The sequence below is a fragment of the Melozone crissalis genome, unplaced genomic scaffold (genome assembly GCF_028551555.1).
Source record: "Melozone crissalis strain CALT ecotype California unplaced genomic scaffold, PUWL_Pcris_2 ptg000081l_1, whole genome shotgun sequence".
NCBI classification, from domain to species: Eukaryota; Metazoa; Chordata; class Aves; order Passeriformes; family Passerellidae; genus Melozone; species Melozone crissalis.
Genome location: NW_026535858.1, coordinates 16890917 through 16916395, shown reverse-complemented (window position 1 = coordinate 16916395; position 25479 = coordinate 16890917). Strand labels below are relative to the sequence as shown.

General features: G+C 39.7%; 1 long non-coding RNA gene across 1 annotated transcript in view; it reads right to left on the bottom strand.

The window, feature by feature from the left end:
- Positions 1–595: 595 nt before the first annotated feature.
- The window catches only part of LOC128946611 (uncharacterized), a 55716-nt gene continuing 30832 nt past the window's right edge, over positions 596–25479 (bottom strand). Inside the window, exons 3-4 of the long non-coding RNA XR_008483974.1 lie at positions 2523–3053; positions 596–678 (exon numbers count right to left, since the gene is read on the bottom strand). This is a non-coding gene — a long non-coding RNA (uncharacterized LOC128946611). The remainder of the gene's footprint in view (positions 679–2522; positions 3054–25479) is intronic.

Sequence of the window (25479 nt, the reverse complement as noted above, 5' to 3'; positions counted from 1 at the left end):
CTGTGTGCTTAACTTTCCCCAGCTCAAATAACTTAGAACACAAAAGCAGGTGTCACATGCAATAAGTGGTGATTTAATCAAGTGATGTGTGCACTACGGTATCAGTCTAACAAACTCTGTTTACACTGATATATTTAAAATACTTGCATTCCTAAGAAGTCAGTAGCAGAAATGTGTTTGTATAGGATCAACAGTGTCAAATTAATATGCATGACAAGACAGCAGCTTCTATAATAATAAAAAACAAAATTATTTTGAAATGACTTTTCTCTGTAAGTCCAAATGTTCTTGTGAATGAAGAGACAAAAGGAGGAGGAGACAGAAAAAGACAGAATGAAATGGACTTTTTCATAACAAGGCAAAACAAGCTAAAAAATGTGATTCCCTTCCTTTTCCTAAAAAGATTCAAAATGCAGATCCTATTCCTAGAATGATTCAAAGTAATCACTAATAAACACAATTATTTTGGGTAAGAACAGGTTATTACTATAAATTCCAACTAAAGAATAATTTTTAAAGACCTAAAAGATGTTTAAGGAATGGAAGGATAACTGTAAATGGCAAAAATTTCAACACCAGGAAACAACTCACTTGTGAGAAGACTCATGTTCACAATCTTTGGCACATTCAGTTGTCCCACATGGCACAGTGACCTCAGGATCCCTCATCTCTTTACCACTATGAAAAAAAAAAAGGAATCTTATAAAAAAGGCCTTAAGGCAAAGTGGGTCAAGGAAGCAGGTGTTGTGGCATATTTTAAGTAACAATTTCTTCAATGAGAAATGGAAGCATGAGGTTTGACCCCTAACAACAACATCACAGAGAGGGGATGGGAAGGTTTTAAATTTGAATGATGACTCCCCTGAAATGCGCATGTGACCTGGTAACCCCTGTGAGACAAGGCAGAGCTGAGCTAAGGAGGAGAGGGGGCTCCAAGAAACAAGCTTAAGGTTTTTGGAAACAGAGAGACCTCTCAAATAGGTCCTGGAAACTACCTTAATGAAAACTGCGAGGATCTACAAACTCTCTCTACAAAAAATACTTTCAACAGCTGGGATAACTACCTCATCTAAAGCATACTTTAAAAACATATGTCTGTGGATAGATGGGAATGTCTCCCTCCAAAATCACATTTTATTTCAAATTTCAGCATGGACACTCAGCTTTCCACAGTATCTAAGTTAAATTCTTATCCTTCTGGCTTGACTGAGCTGTCTTTTAGAAGACATCCTAACCTCCAGTGATGGAGATGGCAATTCAAGGACCACATAGCAGTAGATAATGGCCATTGAAAATATTTTATCTCCTTAAAAAACACAAGTAGAAGACTGGGGAATATGGTCAAGAACCAACTTGCAGAGGAATAACCCCTAGTAAAACCACCACATGGATTTCATATCCTCACAGTTTCCTTAAGTGTAATATGAGATATTAAACTTCTATTTCTTCTGGTCTGAGGCATAATAGGAATTAAGCTTTCCCTCATTTTGCCAAAGGACCTGCAATTCTGTTTACCTGGCTATAAAAACAAGCCTACTCTCTCGAAAGACAGAGCTGCATAGAAATTAAATAAGACCAAGACAGCATTCAGCATGACACCTAGAAATATACTGTAGATGTAACAGGAGAAGATTGGCCAGATTAGGCACAAATGAAGTAATGCTGATGAGACTGCTCTCTTGTATTACCAAAGAAAGGGCTCAAACTAATGCTTAAAGTGACCTGAGACCTATGGGAAAGGCCATGAAAAAATAACACAGATTTAAGGATCCTGCATTCACCCCTTCTTCTTTCTTTTTTTTTTTTTAATTTATTTACTCTTTCTTTTTCTGTGCCTACAATTTACAGAGAAGCAGATGGGCTCCTCTGACCCCCACATTTCAATATTCACCAACCATCATGGAAAGCTGTGCAAAACATTTCTTGTGCCCTCAGGAAGCTGCTGAAATTTGGAAAGAGAAAAAGCACACAACTTTATTGAGGTCGGTGCAAGCCTAGAGATTTCCAAGTTGCATGTCTCTGTTAATCAAAGTGACTGTGCCAACATGATTAGGATACCCACAAAGCCAAGCCAATCAAGCAGCTAACTGAGGGAGACCACAGAGCAGATAGCAAATACCACTGGAGTTGTACATTGTCTCAAAAGATTATCACTGCAGTTGTTCAAACTCTTGTGACCAACAAGGGATTTCAGTGACTCATTGCTATTGTGTTTCTGCAGCTCAACATTATGTCCCATGCATATTCTGGAGCTTCGTAGCACCACATGTGTATAACAATGTGCCACTCTTAATAAAATATCTTTGTGGTAAAAGAAGTACCAAAAATATTCGCACAATAGCAGAATGCCAACCAAGCACTGAACTACATTAAACAACTCATTGGGTGCCATTCCAAAACAGCATCTGCCATGGCCCCAGGAAGTAGCTTCAAAAAAAAAAATAAAATAAGAGATTTTTCTGAAAGATCACAGCTTTTAACATACCAAGGAAACGTCAAGAACAAATTAACATATGACTCACCTCCCTGAGGTCTAACCCATGGTTTCATTATCAGTCAAGCAGAATCCATTGTTGCAAAAGCAGTTCAAAGCATCCTCTCCATCCATGTGCCACACTGAATACACAGCAAGTCTTCATGTATATACAGCATTGTTAAAAGAGGAGGATGGCAGGATAACATTTAAAAGGAAAACAAACAACCCCTCCCACACTGGAGTTGGAAAGGCCAGCAAAGCCCATACACGTCAATAAGGGCTAGGAAAGAAGATGTTCATTTTTCTGACAGTCTTAAAACTTTCCCAAGAAAATGATGGCATGCAGCTGGGGCACACCAATCAGCTGCTCTGGCAAAGTTCACTGAAGGAAAGATCCCCTGCTAGTTCAACAGCGGTGGCTTCTTAAACAATCTCGAAACAACGAATAGCATGTGAACGTGAATGCTTCTTCCTCCACAGGAAGGAAAACAGGGCCCACATAACTCCTGGTGTCCTCTGAAAGTACTGCTTCCAAGCAGAGCAGAGTGCGTCCTTCTGATCAGAGCAACCAGGCATGCTGAAACGAAAACAACAGACTCGACTGACAGCCTGGAAAGGAATCATGGAGGAGTGAGTCCCCTCCAAGAGACAGGGTTTGGGCTCCTGCCACAACTGAAGAGGCAGATGTAGCTTCTGACACTGACAAGCTCTGAGTGCCATATCAGATGAAGGTAGGAGGTAACAGGGAAACCCTCAATACATCAATCATGTCACAGAGAGGTGTCAGGCATAGTAAGAATCTGGCTGAGTTAAGGTTAAAAAAAAAAGAATCATGATATTGGGCTTTTAGTTGGATAACTAGGGGAAGGGGGGAGGACTGTATTTTCTAATTAAGGTCCTGATTTAAAAAATGCATGTGCAGAAGGTGCTCTAATGGCAGATTTTGGCTGCTGAAGAGTGGATGAGCAGTGGGGGGAGTCCTGCAGAGGGACAAGTTTCTAGGGATGCTGCTCCTTCCTCTCCTTTCTCACAGCTGATGGCATGACACAGGAGCCTCTCCATGTCAGGTAGTGACTGGAACTGAAAATATTCACACTCTTCTCTCCCCATTTTCTTATTTCCTTTTCAGTGTCCTGCACTAGGTTAGCAACAACACATGAGGAGCCTTATGGATATGATGGACAACCCACACCGGCACCAGGCCATGGAATGCCATCAGACCTTCCCCTCAAGAAACAGTCCTTCTTCTGCTTGCATTCCAAGCACAAACAGAAGACAGTGGTTTAGGACTCCACTCTCCTAGGGACTCACATCCCTGGTGTATTAACTGCTTGCCATCACTGCACTTTAGGAAAGCCTAAAATTTGGCAAACCTCTTAAAGTGAGAATCTGTTCTCCATGACAGGTCTTGAAAAAAATTATGCAGCTGAAAGGATGGCTATAATAGATTGGAACTTCACAGCCTCTTTGTGGTCACTACCACAGAGCCAGAGGATCCCACTCACAATAGCCCACAAAACCAACCAAAATATAAAAAGCTTAAAATGAACTCAAACTTGAAAGCATTACTGAAGTTTACCATGAAAGGTGCACTGTGCATATATATAGAACAGGAACCCTGCAACACACAAAGCTTTCTACAGATATTCAAGACACCCTTTCAACTTTGATTCGCTTAAGCAAAACATCACTGAAGCAATGTTAATCCTCTTGTTTACAGTTACACCCACGAAAGAATGGGAATTCACAGCTCAAGATCAAACAGATACACTAAAGGGAGCTATTTAACATCACTAAGGATAGCACCCTGTAATTACTGTATCAGGGAGGTTGCATCTTTCAACACAGATTTTGCTTTAAGAAGAAAAAAAGAAATAGGGAGCTTTACTCAGCTCTGTTCTTGCCTCATCCTGATATCTACTTCAAGTTAAAACTAAACTAAATACCAATTTATTGACCATTGTTTCAGGACCCCAGATCATCAGAAAACTATATGAAAGAAACTATATGAAAGAGGCAACACAGCTAAAGAAGCAATAAAGGCACGGAGCAACCAAATGCAGCTGTGTACCCAAATATAAATATTTTCACCTTTGCACCTGCAAAGCACATCTGCTACCAAGGTCAGGTTGAAAACTGGAGAATCTTGAAGAGCTCAAGGCAAACATAACCTTTGATGGTAAGACCCTAAACATCCTACAGTCCATGTGTGAGGTCTTATTAACTTTCACAGAGTATTTTTTGGGCAATGTGGGTGCCTGCTTTTCTGATCCTGTATTCACATTACTGACAGGAGTTGGCTTTTCCAAGCAGCCTCAGCCTTAGGAGGTGGAGTGCCTTAGTTATATGAAGTAGATGTCCCAAAATGCAAATTTGGGCCTTTTATCACATTGGCAGCATTTCAATAGAATCTAGGCTTGGTGCTTCAGTTCTAGTAGCAGCTACAGCAACTGCCTCAGTTCAACATGAATGCCAGACTACAGAAAATCCCCTAAACTATTTAGAAAGGAATTTATTTAGCTGATATTCCTACTGAAGTTTGCAGTTAATCAATTATCCACAAGAATTCACCATGAAGTCCACAAGATTTTATGAACCCGTTCAATGAGAACAGTTTAAATACAAGTGCAGAATTCCTGGTAGCAGAGAATTTATTCATATCTTGATATTTTCCATAAGGAAGAAGAAAAATAGAAGGAAGCCTATTCCTGTGAAAACAAATGGTTTTTGCTAGCAACTTCACTCAAATGGTCCCTGTTGCATTACAATCCTACTAATGCAACTCCTCTGTGCCTTGAGAAACCCCATCCACTTTTAGCAGCTGAAGCATTCAATATCTACAACATAAAGCAATTGGATTTTGAATGCAGGTTGCTTCATTTTAAAACATTACTGCTCTTTGATGTTTATCTGTTTAAGAGAGTTTATTGCAGCTAATTCACAGCAGGAGTGCCCTGTGGCATCCTCAAAAATTATGTTAAAAATATAAAAGATAAGAAAGGAAAACATAATAATTATATAATCTAATTTTTTATGGCTACACAACAAAAATTAAATCCTAATTTTGTAATGTATATGCATAGAACTATTTCTGACACATACCAAAAGCATGAAGCCATCATACACAGGCCTTTTATTGGAAAGTCTGACAAACTGTAACAGCAAGGGACTCAATACCATATTAGTTAGGTTTCAACTTTATTTAGAAAATGAGTTGCAAGGATAAGCCAGAAACATATGGATGGCAGGTTGTTACTCAGGAACAGAGTTAATGCACGAATGGTATTTTTTGATGAACTACTAGTCCTACAACTGCTGCAGTCACTCCCCTGCACCACTTTCATTAATTAATGCCCAAAAATTGACCACTCTGGTGCATGGCCTGGTTTGCTCAAGGTGTTACTGAACATGCCCACAACACACTAGCAAATGTAGTCAGAATACAGCAAAGCCATTAAGATCTGAAAACTGCATTGTGCCAAGACCAAGGAAATGTATAATCAGCAAAACACGATCATTATCATGCTTTTATCTTTAGCTATATCTTTTGAAGGCAGAAACTTTCAGGCTGCATCTTGAGTTGCTTCCTGAGTAGCAAATTTGGTCCAGCTGCAGTATAGATCAATTATTATGGATCAGCTTATCTGTAATTTCACACACAAGAATGAAAGAGTGTTATTCTATACTAACACTGCAAGTAGAAATATCATTTGTGGAATCACATTGCAAAGGAGTTTTTACAAAGGAAAGCCTCAACTGAGAGATCTTCCACTGAGCCATCCCTTTAAAAAATCCCTTCAAAAGAGTCCTTCTGAGATGCTTTCCACAGGTCATATGATTACACTGAATTTTCTTAAAGCCTAAAGGTTCTTTTGGTGTTGCTGCCTTCTCAACACAGCTCCAACTCAGTCCACATATAACTAGAAGATCTGCAATTCATGTTATTCCACAGGACTGGTAAACGTAGAAAGTTTTTCAGAAAACGGAAGAGTTTAAAGATTATCTGTCCCAGATGCAGTGGCTGGAGAAAAATGGGTGATTCCAAAGGAAAAAGAGAATAGATATCCAGGTCCCTGTTTCTGCTAAAACAAATGAGGATGGATTCACCAGACATTCAAAGGTCAGCTCTGAGCTCCTAAGTTTCATAGTCTGAGACCACACGTTGGGATCAATACAAATGCCTTTCCAGGTCAAGGAGGTTTAAGAATAAAGACTAACTCTGAAGAAATACAAAAAAAATTAAAGATAGTCCTCCACAGTGACTGAAATTTCAGATAGAAATGTGGTTCAACAGAAAAAGGGGTGTATTTCAACACACCTGAATGGGCTCATGAAGATTCCCTAGGAACCAAGTTCTTTGAAAACAGACAAAGGAGTCTTGATTTAAACAACTTGGGAATGCTGGAATCCACCTGAAAGTCTTACATGTGATAAACAGCCTAAACAAAACAAACAAAAAAACCCAAAAGAGTATTTCTTCATTTTAAGAGAAACTGCGCCACAGACTTCATTACATTCTCAGTTTGTCCTTTTATTCCAGTGTTGAAGACTGCTGATGCAGTAAATCCTGTCTAGTAAATAAAAAAAGCAACACAGAGAAGTACCTTTCAAAAGAGACATGCACAGGCAGAGACTCTGAGGAAAGAGCCCTTGTTCCAACTATTGCACTCAATCCATGTGCCTCCTTTTTCCCTTAATATCCAGTCTATCTCAAGACCAAGCAAAACTGAAGTATTTAATGAACTCCCAGATAAAAATCCTGTTCATTTTCATGGCCATCAACCAAAAATGAGATGCTCCACTTTGCCAGACACACTGAAAACATTGCTTTCAGACAAAAAATTATTCTTTGAATATAAAAATTCTAGGCTTAAATATTTCCTTTTCCTAAATTATACCTTTATGGGGAAAAACCACAAGAGACTATATTCTGTCTAAAACTGAGTAACATTTCCTCCCAGACAGGCACTTCTGAGAGCTTAGAGCCAGCAAAAGGCAGGTGGGAGGATCTAAGCCATCTAGATCTAAGGATCTAGAGCTGACTACAGCTCTAAGTTTATCTTTAGCTCAACAAACTGACCAAAAGACACACTTGTTCTGCAGAGGGGATCTGCAAAGGCAATTCAATTCCATTCTGCCCCTTGTAGCTGAGATACAGAGGCCTTTACTTGTCCTCTATCACTGTTTTACTAACACCATACATATATACTGGCTTACTAGTGAAGGCTACCTCTGCACAGAGCTGCTGCTGACCAGAAATTTCTGAAAAAAAAATTAGAATTTAGGGAATTTACACAAGTCCAATTTAAATGTACATATTTCCTCTGCTAGAATCCAACTCAGATTTGAAAAGAGAAACAAATAAAACTGGAGATCTGCTACACTTAATATTGTCTCCATAAACAAAGTTGGGAAGGAAAGACTCCAAACATGAATTCACTATTTTTATGTAGCTTCTATTTCATGACCATCACCAAGGTACTCCTCATACATGAGAGAGGGAGGGAGAGAGGAAGAAAAAGATTTAATAAATAACAGAGAGGAAAATCCTGATGACGTTAATCTCAACCACAGTGAAACAATAGCTTGAAAGCACGCCAGGTCTCTCTCAAGTCCCAGGCTGAAGCCCAGCATCCAGCTCATTAAAGTAAATAAAATATAATGGTGAATTAAAAAGAAAAATAATAAGAAAGATCACATGAATAATAGAGATAATCTGAGCACAAGTCCAACCAAATGATGTCAACTATTATTTAATTTTTACTTTGCTCTCTCAGAGACAACACCAGAGAGAGCAGGGGGAGGGGGGAAGTAGTGTGTTAAGGAGAGAAAGGCAAGGATATCCCAGAGGGGTTTTGATAACATAATCACTAAAATAATATATATACATTTTAAAGCCTTTTGACATTATTCCCTTCCAAAGATAATACAATGGCAAGTCAGGAGGAAAAAAAAGGTCATATTCAGAACTGCAGGAATATTTACACTGAACAGCTCTGGGCCATTGTATCCCAAATGCACCTTCAGTCAGGATAGAATTTGACCCAGTGTGGACAGTTGTTTATATAATTATTGTGTGGGTTAAATCTGTTCTTGACAAAATAAAGATTGACATTAGTTGGTTAAGTCATTCTTATTTAATATTATTAGTATTCAACTAGGGATGAAAATTTGGATGTAGAAAAGATGCTACATCTTTTCTTCTAGTTTTGTGGGAAGCTAATCATAACTGTTTTGAGAAGCCTTTTACGCCCAAATTCATGGAGATTTTTTTCCAAACACCTAAGGACAAATTTTAATACAATCTTCTTCACACCAAATCTCAGGAAAGCATTCTGGCTTCTGATCAACAGCACCAGAACTGAGATCTTTTAGGGGTACATTCAAAGACCCAGGAGATTTGATCTGTCAGAGACAAAAGAACTCCTACTGCATAAGCTCCCATTGGCAAAGTTTTACCAGGCACTGGCATTAAGCATATATTTTTAAAAAATTATTAATCAGTATTTGAGTTTAAAACTTTGGATTCTCAGAACCCCTGTTGTGCTGGTTACATAGATTTAACTTTTGCACTACCTTGATAATCAGTCCTTACTCTTAAACCCAGAAGGATACCAAAAATCATGATGATTGCTGTTATCTTCAGTGATGCCAGATTTTCATCTCCAGTCTCAGAAAAGTCACAGAAAAATAAAAGTGTTACCAAGTACATTTTCATTTCTAAGCATTGAGCAAAACCTCAGTCACCTTTATAATCAACCTGTGAATTAATGACAATGAAGACTTTTATGCTAATCTGAATATAATTCTTGTAGAGCTGAAAGGACAGTGGCAGGTGGGGGGAACCTGCATGACTATGCATTTCAGTACAGCAAAGCAGATTTACTAATTTTTTTGGCTGCCTTTGCTGTCATTTTGGGTTTTGACTTGACTGACCTTTTGTATCACCCTTCCTCAGTGTAATATACGCATGGAAATTGAGTGTATGAGTAGGCAATCAAATCCAAACTTTGATTCTTGGACATGAATAGCACAAGTGACCAAATATTAAAACTACCATATTTTAAGTAAAAAAAACAAACAAACAAAACTATAAAAAAATCATCTCTGCTTCTACCTCAATACAGAATTGCAACATTCACAAGCTACATATATTAATCAGGAAAGCTGATTGTCCAACCAGACAGCAGGCTAAAAAATATTAACAATTAAAAAATATGAATTGCAAATCACAAGTGCAAAAACCTAAGTATTTATGAACAATCTTCAAACAATGAATTATTAATTGAAGAACTTTGTGAGCAACTTCCTACAGCAAATAAATCAGAGAATTCTCCAATCTGCACAAACAATTTATTGAATAAATTATTAATTGTGATTCAAGTATTCACTCAGATCTGAATCTTTCTTTTTTAGTTAATCACTATGAAGATTAACCAAAAATCTGCCTAATTCTATTGCCATGATGTAAATTAAAATGTATCCACTACCTATAGTTTTATTGGAAGTAGTCAAGCATGTGGCAGAAAGATATTGAGGTCATTCAAACTGTAGTCTAATAATCTAACAATCTATTTCACCATAAAGTGAAATTTTGGATGTGTTAGAAGCACAGTGATATACGAGAGGAATTTCAGATACCTGCAATTAATGGACTTCCTGAGAAAATCTGACTGTAACTGCATATATTTATAGCCTTACTTGTAGAAACAAATGCAAAACAGATTTGGGAATAAGATCAGATCTCTGTTCTCTTTAAATCTGGGATAGGAGAGAGGTGTTTTGCATGGATTTGCTCAGCATGCCCTCCAAGTCATCCCCTGCCCTTCTGGGTGAACTTGGCAACTTTGAGCTCATTAGTTCTCATTTTGCCTCAGTTGCCCAAGTCTGTAAAGAAGAAACTTCTCTGGGCTGGAGAATAAACACACTGGGCTGATCAGGGCTTAAGATGAACAGCAAATCATAAGACTGAAAGCCAAAGTAAGGGACTTTGACTTCCAGGAATGAGCCTCATGTTTACAAAACAGGATCACAAACAGCAGCTTTTAATTTCCTTTCTTGATTACCCTACACCTTCTGCCTTTGCAGCTAACATTTATGATTACTACACTGGTTTAGAAATAACCACTCTAAGCTATGGTGAACTCTCAATGTATTGGGTAATACCATAGTAGGAAATAATCAAGAAAAAGAACAGTGTTAACTGCATGGTCCATTATTTGGGACGTACAATAAGCACTCTGCAGAGAAAGAACATCTGTGATGCTGACTGTGGAACATGGGGATCCCTGAACACATCCCAAAGCCACACCAGGCAGCACAGCAACCCATAAAACGTGGCTCTGCAGCTCCCAGACCACAGGCAGGGAAAGAATCTATGGCTGTGCTCATAACATATCTGGCATTCTCAACAATCAAGGACTGACAGTCAATTTATTATTATTATTATTATTATTATTATTATTATTATTGCCCTTAAGGTTTTCAAACACTGTGGGATTTCATAGCATAGTTCTTCATGAGCAGCACAGGCAAGCACATCCAGAAGGGGTTTGGGGAAAACAGGAAACTCGGCAGGCACAGGCAGCTTTTGTTTCACAGAGCAGACAAAACTTTTCTGAATCATCCTCTTTAACACAAAAGAGCATCTTGAGGTAGAGATGTGAGAAAGGCACATAGATAATGAAGCAACAAGAAATCTCCAGCAAATTATTTCTTAATCTCAATTTATTAAAAAAAAATCTAATGAGCACAAGTGTCTATTTCCAACAAAATCTATCTTCACCAACCTAGGAATAGGAAATTGCCCATTGAAATGGAATTTGCCCAAGTTAGCTTAAAAACATTGTAGAACAAGTGAAAAGCAAACTTTAATCTCAGTTTGATAGCAAAAATTAGAAAACAGAGTTTTAGGTATATTGTTGCCAATTATCTCTGGCCCTTAGAACATACTACTCAGTAACCCATGGCTTTTAACTAAGGCTTTTAAAAGTGGTATTAACATTAGATCACATTAGGATCTTGCTACAAGTTTCCCCAATAATTTGCAATTTCACTGAAGTCAGCAGAGGTAACTCTGGATTTATACAAGTAGAGTAGTGGTATGATCCACTCACTGGCTCTGAGGGTTTAGGTTTGGTTTAAACAGTAGGGCATTAATATTATCATTAGTCACCACCAGAGAATGAGCTGACATAAGTGGGTTCCAAGAGTGAATACACACAGAAATAACTGGGTGCTGTATCAGGAGGAACCACTTTAATTTTTTTTAATAAAACCCAGAAATTTATATTTTATTCACCTCTAATTTACATATCCTACACAAAAAAAACTTCATCTCAGAGCCCTGAGATGCAGAATCTCAGTTCCTACAACTCACCTTCACACCTGTCTTATGTTTGATCAGAAGGGCTAAGCAGTAACAAGGAAAGGATGACCCATTTAGAGTCACATTCCTCCAAATTCTAATGCCCTGTTGGATGTTCTCTCACCTCACATCTCTGTTGCAGCTGGAAATGGTTTTCATGCTTATGTTGCTCCCAGAACAGCAAGAAGGATACTTGCTACAGTTACAGTGAATGCATTCCTTTTTTCACTTCAACAATTTTTTTAAAATATCTGTTTTGCACTTTCAGTATTCCACAGGAATTTAAAAATGGTAAAGCCATGCATAGAATAAATAGCTTGAGTTCGCTACCTAGATTTAATTTCTGCTTGTTTCATAGGATGAGTTAATTTGCCATAAAACTTTAACCACTGCTGATCCTGGATTCCAGCATCCATATCTCCCTACAGAATTTTATTGCCCCTAATATAATAAAATGTAGTTTAACCTTCACTACTAATTTCAGAATTAACTACTACAAACCTGACTAAACGGCCTTTTTTATCCCATGCACATTATCTGCTCATCATTCACCTGAACCTGCCTTCTTTCCACAGCTTAAAGTTCAGTAAGGGGTTCAACAGAAGATTTAGAGTCACAAAGAATTTCTAAGCACAGAAAAGCTTTCAGAGGAAGGATATCTAAAATATTACTGCAGGAGAAGTCTTCCAAATCTCACACCTCTACAATGCAAAATAATTACAAATTGTTGCTAATTAGTGATCAGGTGAACTGTGCAGATTAAGTGTAATCTTGCTAATAAATAGATTTGAGTTATAGTAACACAAAAAATGATGCTGTGAACTAAACCTCTGTAAGAGGTAGAAAACAACCAAGTTGTAGCACTGATGGCCCTTAAGGAGGAGATACTCACTAGTCTGAAAATAGGCCTTTTGAAAGCCAGGTAAGACACAGCCACAAACCCTTTCATGCCCTTCCATGCATTTCCTTTTGGCAGCACCAAAACCAAACAATCCAGCAGTATTCTCTTCATTTGGATAGGCACATGAAAAGGAATATGCTGTTTACTGAAAAGGGAATATTGCAATATTACAGTAAGTGTATTTGCTTGCAGGATTAAATAAACAAAAAATTAATTAAAAACAGGAAAACATTTTTGGTCTCCAAACCTGCCTCAGTCAGACTTAAAAATCCCATTAATTCACACTTCCTACTGCCAGTGCCCTGTTGCATGGAATGCCATAGGCACTGTAATGGGCACTCACAGTGTGGGTAAAGTGATGAATAAAACCCAGTTTCATCTCAGTCTAAATCTTGGGCCAGCTATTCAGCAATGAAAGCACCTAAGAATTAGCTGATATTCTTAAAACCAAGCAGCTTTAGGGATCCACTATGCCTATTATTGCAGGTTCTCTGCTGTAGCAAGACTACATCACAAAGCTGAAGTAGGAATTAAATGACACAAATCTTAATGCAACCTTAAACCTCACACCTCTCATTGCAAGTCCCACAGTTGTGTTCAGAGAATCACTGAGTATACGGGAAACGAAGTTGGACTGGTGGGCAATTCCAGCATCACCCAGTATATTTCGTTCCACAGACATGCCAAATAGCTCCCTTTGGAGGCCGTGGCTGGCTTGTGCCAGCAGCTCACGCTGAAGGCCTGAGCCGACCCCCACAGGAAGAAAGTTGCTTTGACACGAGACATCTTCTCTGACCTCAGTTTGCCTGTGTTTCCCACCATAAAACATTTCAAGCCTGCCTTGACTCCCTAAAGCACATCTGTCTCCCACTCCTAATCTGGATAACACCCTCAAGTTGTCTGAACAACCCTCCACCGACACTCTTTTGTTTTCCCCTTCCCTTATTCTGCTCAATAAAGCTGGCTTTTGGCATATTAAAGCTTAATTTGTTTAAGAACAAACAGTTGGGGGCCTGCATCTCACAGACAAAAGTGACAGATCACACGAGGAAACCAAAGACTTCAGGGGCAGAAGATTTGGCAGGTTTGTGTCTCAGCGGAGATGCAGAGCTCATTGTCATGTTTCCAAAAGGCATTACACAGGGCTCCAAGGTGGAGCTGTTTACCAATACCGTGATCTCTCCCCAGATGCAGTTGCTACTGCAGCTAATTAAGAGAACAATTAAGACTAAGGCAATCAGTCAAGTACACAGATTCGACTCATTTTCTCCACTCTCTGATGCTGTGCTGGCTCCCAGAGGGCTAAACCTTATTCACTCATTCAGAAAATGACAGGAAGAAGCTATTAAATATCTGAAAACCATAAAAATGCAATCATACTGTTCCTGAGCTAAGCCACTCACCAGAGACCAATGCCAGGCAACTTAAGAAACTTGCTGGCCCCCAGAATTCACATACTTACAAATAAGAAAATTAATCAAAAGCAGTTCAGATCAAAATTTAATTAAAAAGAAAAGGATTGCAGAAGACTTCCTGAGATTTCTCTGTTTTATGTTTATGACTGATCAATATTACGTGTTATCAGCTCAGTGTATGACAAATTCCACTGGGCATCTTTAAAGAGGAAGTAACAGATTAAATATTGAGCTAAACAATTTAATCTCTGCTTTAAAAGGTTTTCAGATATTTGTAAAGGTAAATCCTATTAGAGTATAAATGTCTCCATGTGCTAGTGCTGTAGTCTCGTCACAGAGGAATTTGTAAACACCAGGAGACAGGCTCTCATTAAATATAAATTTCCTTCTTTTGTAGAACTATTGATGAAAAAAGAGAAAGCATTTATGTCTTCAACGCAGCAGGGGAAAGGGTCGTAGGAGTGAGATTTAAATGTATCTATGGATATAAGTAAATATTTATCACACTTCTAGAACAGTCAATGCCAACTGGCTCCCTAAATCCATTTAAACCCAACTGAGAGCACTGATCCTTCACGCCTCAGAGTGATGGTGGAAAAGACTCATCTCCTGGAAATAAAAACATAGTCAACTGTGCCAAGCACTTACAAGAACAGAGAGCTACATGTGATAAAGGAACAAATTAAGGGAAAGGCTAAATCCGAAAATGTACTGCATGCCTATTATATATAGACACTATATGCTATATACACATGCAGGTATACAATAAATATGGTATGTCATGCACACAAAGGTCAGACTGACAATGTAGCTGTTAAAACCATGCAATACCAAGGAAAAAGCACAATGCAGGTGCCCTCTCAGCTGCAGGGCAGAAATGTAGAAGGTGCACAAGGCCTTCAGAAGTACTGCAGCACTCACCCTCTCTTCACGGGGGAATGCCTTACCCCACTGACCAACATCTGTTCTGCAACATCTGCACACGTGTATCATCACTGGGACTTGGAGCACACACACCCACACAGGAGGCATTGTTGGCATTGTCTAACCCTTGCTGCAGTCCAGAACCTGCACTTAACCTTGAACATGGAATGCAGTCCAGAACCTGTGCTCACCTACCTGTATTGCCCTGCCCCAAGGACCAAACCCATCTCTAACAAACCAGTAAGTGACCAGCAGGAACACCACCAGTTCCACAAAAACACTTGCTCAAGCGTTTTGCCACCCAGGCCCACCCCACCACAAGACTGGTGGAGCACCAGGCTCCTGCATCCACTCACCCAGAGCCCCACAGGCAGCTTTTCTGTTTCTGAGCTAGTGGGCTTTCTTCATTTTGCATTTGGGAATTGTTCTATTTTTTTTTTTCCAAATTTTATGTGAAAAGGGACTAAAGTAATTAGAGGTTTCACACGGTCTTTTCTCCTATCCCACTCGCCCCCACAACCATTAATCAGCTCTATTCAGTTTCAACCCAAGACAGATAAAGGAGAGGAGGAGAAGAAATGTTTTGAACATTTGTTGTGGAAGGCTGGGTGACTTAAGAAGCAGAAGTACAAAACATATACAAACAAATCTATTGTATATGATGTCGCTGTGGCAAATAAGAACATTAATAAAATGGAACAATTTTTCTGTCAAATGGGAACAAAATGACAGTAATAAGGAATTTAACAGTTTCTCAGTCAAAACTAAATAAACTCCCAAGAGGTAATTTCAAAAACCAATGTGTTTTAAGTTACAGGAAACTTCTTTGGTACAAAAGTTAATAATGCATAGTTACTGCAGATTTCTGCAAATAAAATCACTAATATTTCAAAATAATGTCTTTGTTTCAGAACAAGCCTACATATAAGTGTTAAACTTGGTCCTTCCAATTCCCACTCTCCTGACATTTGCATTTGTCATGAAGATGATGACCAGGATGGTCCATCTTTTCCAACCCTGAATTGAGGAATGCCAAATGAACTTCAAAGGAAGTGGTATAAGATGAAAGGGAGACTCTCCCTTCGGTGGTCCTGCCCCAGGACACCAACAACTCTAACAACCAAAGAAGGAATGGAAAAGTTATGGGGGTGGAGACAAAGGGACAAAAGCTCCCCACTGGTGAGTTTTAAATAACAGCAAGCACTTCAGAAAACCCCATCACAACAATCTGGGGTAGGCTAGCAGAACCTGTCCAGGAAATGCCTGCTCACAGATTATCCCCTGCTGCCCAAGGCAAGCAGCTGCACCAGGTGGAACTGAACTGTGTCTGACTATTATGTTTTATATAATTGATTTTGAGAAGAATATCACCATTAAGTATTTGCCTTCTAACTCCTTAAAGTTTAGCCTTAGATTCCTATATCACCCTAACATCACGGTCCAGATGCTTGGGGGCCACAGTTACATAGTTTTGTGAATAGTGGAAAAGGGAAAAGATCCATGGCCCTGTGTGATTATGTCTCAGTAGAAAACAAGTGGTGCAAAGAAAAACAAGGGGGTTTTCCACCCTGTGTTGGATGGAATCACCACAGTGTATGACTAATTATGGTTTTAATATCAATGGCACCCCAGCCAAACTGTTCGTTTAACACCTGGGATAAAAGTATCAATTTCTACAAAGAGATCCTCCATCCTCTACCCTCAACTACTTACCTGGTGCTGAACCTGAGCAGCACCTACTAGTCAAAAATCCACAGGACTCCTCGTGGGCACAGAGATCTGGCCGTGCACAGCTGGTAAAACTCTGCATCCAGCAGCTCCATGCAAACTCTTACACAGGTTTGCTTTACTGGAGCATGTGTGGGAGCTGCCATGAACTGAATGACCCTGACTTTCAAGATTACCATTGGACCTGAATTAGGATTTTTACCTTAATCTACTCTAACAGTACACATGCATTACCTGCCCATATGAATCTCCCTCCACTAACACACTTAAGCAACCACTGAACAGATAAGCAGTGATGTGGGTGTGAAAATAGAGCTGCAGAGGATGCTCACACCACTAGACAGTGGGAAAATATAGAACTGGAAGAAGCAGATACTGTACAGGTTCATCACCTTCTTCAGTTTGCTTCCCTATGGACTATCCTGTTTCTGATTTTTGCCAGAGTCTCTCACTCACAAGATACTGAGCAGCTTTACAAAGCAAACAAGAAGGTGCAACTTTACCAGAACATTTAGAAAGGCAAGTATTCCATATGCTGCTTCTACAAAGAGAGCAGAAAGCATCATGAATATGTTCAGTACAGCATTTGAGGACATACCAGGGCTAATCTGCCTGGAATCCTAAGAATAAAGGGGAGTTTGCCCTTTAAATGAAAACCATCTCATCTCCTTTGTTGTTTTAAAAGTGTTTGTTAAAAAGCCAATTCCTTGATATAGTCTCATATTGTGCTATTGATTATTATGTGGAACCTCCCACTCCCTTCCAGCTGAAATTTTGCAGGAGTTATGCTTTATAATCAATAGCATGCTTCACACTGAATGGACTTGCCAGAGCAGCAGCTCTCTTCCAACACCCCCAAGGACAGCTGCAAAAAATGAGCAGCCTACCTCCCGGAGCTATCTAAGGACCAGATCCAAACTTCATTGAATTCTATGGAAAAATTCCCACTGACTTCAATGGGCTTTGGATCAACCCCCTGCAGAGGAACACTTTTTAAAATAAACATTAGGGAAAAAAAATCATTAGGACTGTAAAGCCTTTCATATTATCTCCTGCATACATTTTAAAGTGAGAGGGTGGGAACGTGCTCTTTTCTCCTTATTAATGTGTAACTCCCGTTAATGTCAGGAAGAAGTCATTCAATTGTGAGATTGCAAAGGGGGAAAAAGAAATATGGCCTGACTTCTACAAAATCAACCTCTGTCTAGACCTAGACTTCATTAGGAAGTGTTAAAAAATATCAGTTAGCCATACAAAATATCAAAAATCCCTTTAGAAAAAATTAATTTAAAACCCCTTAGATTTGTAAAGCACTTTGACAGAGTATACTATTGGAACTGTCTAAAATACAAAGAAGAAAAGGAAAAAGAATAAATTACATTCCACATGAGCTTTTGATGAAACATAATATTATGCAGGTTTAAATATTATTAGAAGAAACATTCAGTTTGTTTCCTATTCTCTGTGCATATCATACTTAGTAGTGTAGGAATAATTCCTGGGGTTTTGCCTCTCCAAATGTGCTTTTACCTGGGACCTGTTCAGGCTGAGCTCACAGGCAGGTACATATACTACACCCATCCAAAGTGTGCAACCAGAATCATTCCAAAATGCAAACTTTCCTCCTGCTCTCAGAGGAATGACATCCAGGGCTGAGTCTGAAACCAGTAGGTTCTGACAGACCAGTAAGCTGTGAAACCAGTAAGGTCTGATCATTTCTGGGATCATGATCTGAGATTTACCATCCATCTTTGCTAGTTCCTAGCAAGACCAGTCTCCTGTTGGCAATCCCTCTACAAAAGTCTCATTCTACTCAAGAGCTGCAGATGCATTTGCTGGCCTCAGTCATCCTTTTAACCTCAGCTTTTAAGTTGCCCCTGCAGACTGCACACAGAAAAAAAAAAGCTCGAGCTTCGTCATGAGTGCTGACTCCAGTTTGAAGAGGTCACCCACAAAGGAGTGACACTGTCAGGACCACGGGGTGGATGGGCTCCAAGGTAGATTTGGCTCAAGGTTCAGCTGCTTGCAGGCATGAACTAACAAACTGCTTTATCTGAAGGAAGCTCCATGCTGTGAGAAGCTTCTGCAGAGGCAACGTCCTCCGACTCTTCCTTTCATTCAATTATCCCCATGATCTAACCTTGCAGATTTAACTATGGCTACATGAATATGAAAGAAAGTTTTTAAATGGGTAGGCTCAGGATGACCAGAAACCAAATTTTTCTCAGCAAAAATGAATAAATCAGAATATCTTTCTCAGGGTAGAATGAAAGTGTCATATTGCACCAAAAGTATTTTTTAAAAATATAAATTCTTTAAGAATGAAAAATATTATTAACAGAAAGGAAAATTTCCTTTAGATCAATATTAAAACATTTTCGTTACACTTTCCTAAGATTTTGTCTTTTTACTCAGCCCAAACTAACATTTGAATTTCATCCAGACTTGCAAATAATTTCAATAACCACAAAACTGAATTTCCATTTCTCTTTTGGGATAGCAGAGAATAATCTTGCCTGAAAAATAAAATAATTCTAACTGAAACACCAAGAAAGAATAAGTCATGCTCAAGACTGAAGTCACTGCAAGGGACATTTCAAATGCCTCCACAAATCTGCATTTGAACACACACACAGTTTTGGTTCTAGGAATTCAGACAGAATCCTTTCAGCTCTCCAGTTTCCAACAATTTGTGACAAACATAGCATATTTAAGGACAGGACTATTTCTTTTACTATAATTACTTAATGACACTAGTGAAATGATCAAAGAAGTTTCAGAAGCTTAAAATTCATTCCAATGCAGACATAAAAATAATTGGGCTAAAGACTCATATTTTAGCACTTTCTTCTCAGTTATGCCCCAGAGATTTGCTCAGAGCCCACAACAATTTCAAACTCATACTTCTGGGGAATAGTACAATATAACCATAAAATCACACTTGAGATAAGATTTAATTGTCATTCTCACCTTTCCAACACCTTCCAAGAAGTAATCCTTAAAAGCCTCACAAGAAAGAATATTGCAGTTAAAATTATAGCTTGCAACAATGATATAAAAAGAAAGACAAACTGCTTTATAGATTTTACAGGAGCTTAAGTTCAACAGCTTTATTCAAAGATATTACAAGTGGTCCTGTCTGATGGATTTTAGATATTCACTTTGGGCCCAAGGATGCTGGAGCTGAATAAAACAAACTGACATTACACTCCAAGAGATCTTTTCATTTGCCTTAGCCATGAGGCTGGAAAAAGCCAGTGGAACTGCAGCAGGTGAACCATCACAGAGGAAGAATCATGTTCTCCTGTGGCTTCTTTTCAGTGCTGTTGGATTCACAATAAAAGCAAATGCTGCTGTGGAACTGCACTGCTCCGTGGTACTAACCTCTACCTTCTTCCATTCCTTCTCCTGCTACACCCCCTACTCCACGTTCACTATCACTCTCTATCAGCAGTACAACAGAAAAAAAGAGACTGAGCCACTCTGGACTGCAAGGTGAGGTTCAGCAGCAGCTAACGTGGCCTTACAGTCTTACCCATGGCAGTAGTTGTCACACCTGAAAGATGTGACTTTGTAACTCGTATCTGGAGCAGAGCCCAAGCAATTTGTGCTTGGGAGATTTCAGGCGCAAAGGGAGAAAGCTTGGGAGCACAGCCAGTTTCCATGAGGCTGCCAGCATCTTGGGAGAGTCGAAACCTTATGCTGTAGCTGCCATTTTGGTCTCCTATGCTCTCAGGGGATGAATAAATCATTCTCCAACTGTGCACACAGTAGGCAAGACACACCTCAGCAGAAGGGAAAGGGAAGCACAGCCTGCAGCCCACCTTACTTCCCCAGTAAATAAAAATGCTGGGGTCAGCTGGACCTTCCAGATAAAGGGGAGGTGTGTCCTGTTGACACACAGCTACCTCGAAAACTGAAATTATTTTAATTGCTGCAGCGGGAAGCTCTAATTTATGTTCCTAGGAAGGTAGCTCTTCTTAGGGTGGGGAGTGTACTTGTGGCAGTTCACTGCCTGAAGCATCAGAGAAGATGAAAGACAAAACTCAGAAGTTGCAAGTGAATCCCTTAAAACAAGTATCTTCAGGCTCCCTGAACCAAAGGCTAAATGGCAACTCTCATTCAACTAACCTGGAAATTAACAGGGGGCAGGGGGAGAGAAAGGAGTGGTCTGATCTTACTTTTTAACCAAAGCATGCAATCTCTTCATAAATATTCCCAAAAATGCTCCCAAATAGAAAGGCTGAGCCTTCACTAGCGATTATGTATGGAAGGGAAGCATTCTACTTGTTACCTAGACCTTGAGCAGAGGAGAAGGATCATCTTCCAATTAGATGAATATCTGTGAAAAGATGGACCTAATTTTACACTCCAGATGAATTAATTGAGGTCTGTCAAACCAATATTTCTTCCTCTCTTTCCAGAGCAAAGAAACACCAAACCAAAACTGTTACGTTTTTTTATATGCTTGCAAATAGAAACTTTCCTTTTATTCTTTCTCAAGCCCAAATCCAGCTATTAGTACTGTTTTTAAAACTCCTACAAAGAAGGTAAGACTATTGAATTCAGAAGTAAAATCATTGCAAAGAATATTTTACATTAAAGCCAAACACCACATCCTCCTGAAGCAGCATGAATGCCTTCAAGGGAAGATGGAAAATGTAAATCACTGGAAACCCTGAATACCCAATAAATCACTGGCAAGCTGGCCTGGGTTTCAGTGCTGAACAGAAGGAAAGCAAAAGAGTTCCAGAGTCCAGTAAAGATGGAAAGAAAGCGTTCATTGTATTGGGTGTGTTACACGATCCGTATCGGACCTTTGTGCACCATGCTGGGGCAAAGAATTTACACGGATGCAAGGAAGTGGGAGGTGTTAAGAAGGGAACAGCACTGGAGTTTATACAAGTGTTACCAATGTTAGAATAATGTTTATCAGCTTACAGTATTTGAATTAGCATAGCTCAAGGGAGAAGGGAGAGATAACAACCATCCAAAACACGTTGCTTTACCTGAAAAGCCGGAAGGAGGTCTAAATTCTCCATTTGAAAGGGAGCCCAATTAACTTTATCTTGTATATCTGAGCTCCTGCTGGGGAGACAAGTTCACTGGGGGTTATAATAATAATAACCCATGTGCAAACATTTTGACTACTGCATATACTGAAACATCAGAGGAGGGATATAGAATCACAGAGAAGGTTTATTGCATCAACTTCTTTTCAGCACCGTTCTTTGGAAGATGCTTGAAGTCAGGCACACACTTAACCACTTTTATGATAGGAAACTAAGCAGTTCCCATACATATCAAAAGACTTGGCTAACCCAGCTGAACTGCTTTTCTGAAATCAACAGGGCCGTGCTGATTTATATCAGCCCAAGAGCTGACTGTCCATAATTCATTCCTCTATGCCAGCTCAGAGCAGGAACACAACCAAAACAAAATACTCAGCTTCTCTGCTGGAGAACTGGTCAACAACAAACCCTATGATGATGTTGAGAGAAAGCAAAAGAAACACTTCACTAATTCCAGAAATTAGTTGCTTGGAGTGGACACGCATGAGAATGAATGAAACTTGGATTCAGCCACCTCCTCTGCAACAGCCTTTTTACATAGTTCAGTCATCTGCCCTCCATCACAGGCAGAAAGTTCAGTTTCATCCATACACACTTGCACATTGAACAATATTTCTATGCAGAACAAAACAGGCTGCTGACACTTCAATCTGGCATGATAAATTATTTTGGGTGTGGTAAGAAGCGAAACAACTGCACATAACCTCAAGAGGACAGAATCTTCCAATAATAGAGAAAAGGATCATCAAATAAAGCTTGTGGAAATGAAATTCAAAACACACCAAAGGAGGTCTAACAACTCTCTTGTATGAAGAGCTACCTGGAGAACTCCTTCACAAAGGATGGTGGGACTACATTACATTTTCAGAGGTTCAAGATGGAAACTCTGGGTGTACAGACCACACATTGATCAGGAAATCCTTAAATTGGAAAGTACTAGAGGATTAGGAAAGTATTGGTAAGGACACATTCATCTTAACACTTTCACATTTAATCTTCTCCAAGTATCCATTTACAGCTATCAACAGGAACAGGATGCTGGATTTGCTGAACCTTTGGTCTGAAGAAGTACAGTGGGTTTTTATTTTGTTGGTATGTCGGTCAAGATTCTTATAGTTACTTTGTTTATCTTTAAATATACAAAAATGCAAAATACAGGGACAGAAAGCTTAAAGCTGGAGAAAGATAATAGATGGTGAACAATACCCAGTAAAAAGGATCAGAGGACATTAACATTTAATAAAGAGCCATTACACAGAACCACAGAGTCATTTAGGTTGGAAAAGACCCCTGAGATCATCAAGTTCAACCTCTGATCACCACCTTATCAACTAGACCATGGCACTGTCACATACAGTCATTTCTTGAACACCTCCAGGGACAGTGATTCCATGAATTCCCTAGGCAGCCCATTCCTATGTTTAAAAACCCTTTCTTGTAAAGAAATTTGTCCTGATGTCCAGCTTGAACCCCACCTTGAAGCAGCTTGAGACTATGTCCTCTTGTCCTGTCACTGGTTGCCTGGGAGAAGAGCCCGACCTCTGCCTGGCTACAATCTCCTTTCAGGACTCTCTTTGTAGAGAGTCACACCTGGGTCACCTTTTCCCCAGACTAAACACCCCCAGCTCCCTCAGCTGTTCCTTCACCAGCCTTGTTGCCCTACTCTGGCCTCACTCCAGCACTTCCTACCTGAATTGGGGGACCCAGAACTGGACACAGCACTCGAGGTGTGACCTCAGTGCCCATACAGGGGACAATCCCTGCCCTGCTCCTGCTGGCCACATTATCCCAGATCCAGGCCAGGTGCCATTGGCCTTCCTGGCCCCCTGGGCACACCTGGCTCACGTTCAGTGCTGCCATCCAACTCCCCCAGCTCCTCTTTCCTGGGCCCCTGCCCAGGCACTGCCCCAGCCTGTGCTGCTGCAGGGCTGCTGAGGCCAAAGTGCCTGAGCTGGCACTTGGCCATGCTGAACCCCATCAATTGGCTCAGCCCATGGATCCAGCCTGCCCAGGTGCCTCTGCAGAGCCTTCCTGCCCTCCAGCAACCAGCACTGCCACCAAACGGGGTGTCATCCACACATTTACTGAGGCTGCTCTCAGTCCCCTCATCCAGATCAGTGATAAAAGATATTAAACAGGACTGGGCCCAATACTGAGCGCTGGGGACACCTCTGGTGACCAGACTATAGGTAAGCAATTTAACAGGAAATATGGTGAAGATCCCAGAAGTAATTTTAATGTGTGCTACACACTGCTGAGGTTAACAGGAATTGCAAATATTCACATAGGACTTTTGGACCTGAGCCTATTTTCATCATGGAAAGTTAGGACCAAGTCCACAGCAATCAGAATTTACATCTGGTCATCAGAGCTGCTGCAGAGAGATGTGGGAGATACTAAACATAAAAATAAAGGAAAAGCAATAATGAGAATTACCATATTTTCATGCACTCCAAATCATCCTCTCATTTAAAAGCACTATTCCACAAAAATAATTCCTCACCTTTGGGTTAAACCATCTATGGAGAAAGAGATACAGTAGGATTAAACATCTCTATGCCAGATAGGTCATTTGTAAGGTCCACACAATTTCAGAAACAAAGTTTAAAAGTTTCATTTTCAGACAGATAATCTTTGGATTATTCACGTGAAAATGTGGTGTAATATCTACCTGTCTGGTAAATTCATCCTTGCTGTAAATCTTTGAATCAAGGAATATTTTCCACCCTGCTACAGACACAGCTTTATGTCCAGAAAACAAATCTGGCAGAGGTGCACTTGCCAACAGATCTTAAAAAGTTCCAGTTCTTTGATTAAACACATCTATTTCTGCAGAGTTCAGTAAATGCGTGAATGGAGCATGTGACAAGCTGTTGGCAGTGTATTTATTTCTACAACACTCTGTAAATCTTGTCTAGGCTGCCTGTATCCTCTCATTTTCTTGTCTCTATTACTGTTCTTCAGCACAGCAAGTCTGTGCCCTTCTTGGGAACAGAGATGTTTGGGGTCTGCTGCCCTTAACTTCTAAGTGAGGTGTGCAATGATTCCTCTGAAATGCACTGGCTCTTGTGTCATATCACTTAAATATTTTTCAGTGCTCAACCAGAAGCACTGAAACTTGCAAGGAGTACCTCTGCCATGCAGATGTCTCAGAAAGTATTGACATTGCTAGAAAGGAGGACAGGAGGGGAGTGGAGGTGAAGTAAATCTCTGAACTCAAAAATGTCTGAGAAAGACAGCCAAGGGTGTGGATGAAGTTTTCGAGGGGGTCACTTTTCACTGTCCTATGAATTTTCTGACAGGAACATACTCTTAATGAAAAATGCCACAGTGTCATTATGATCTGACTTAGAAATAAATAAAACAGCAAATTAAGCAAGACAGCTTAAATGTGAAAAATTGCCCTCTGGCCCTGAAATTCCAGGTTTATTTCCCACAGGAAGAGGTAAAGCCACCAACAAAGGAACAAAAATTTTCCTTTAAGGTTACATGGGCAATAGGACCTACTGAACAATGTATGTCAGCTGTTCATGGTATAAGAATAATTATGATTTAACAGCACTGTTAAAAATCAAGGAAGAGCGAAACATCATTTG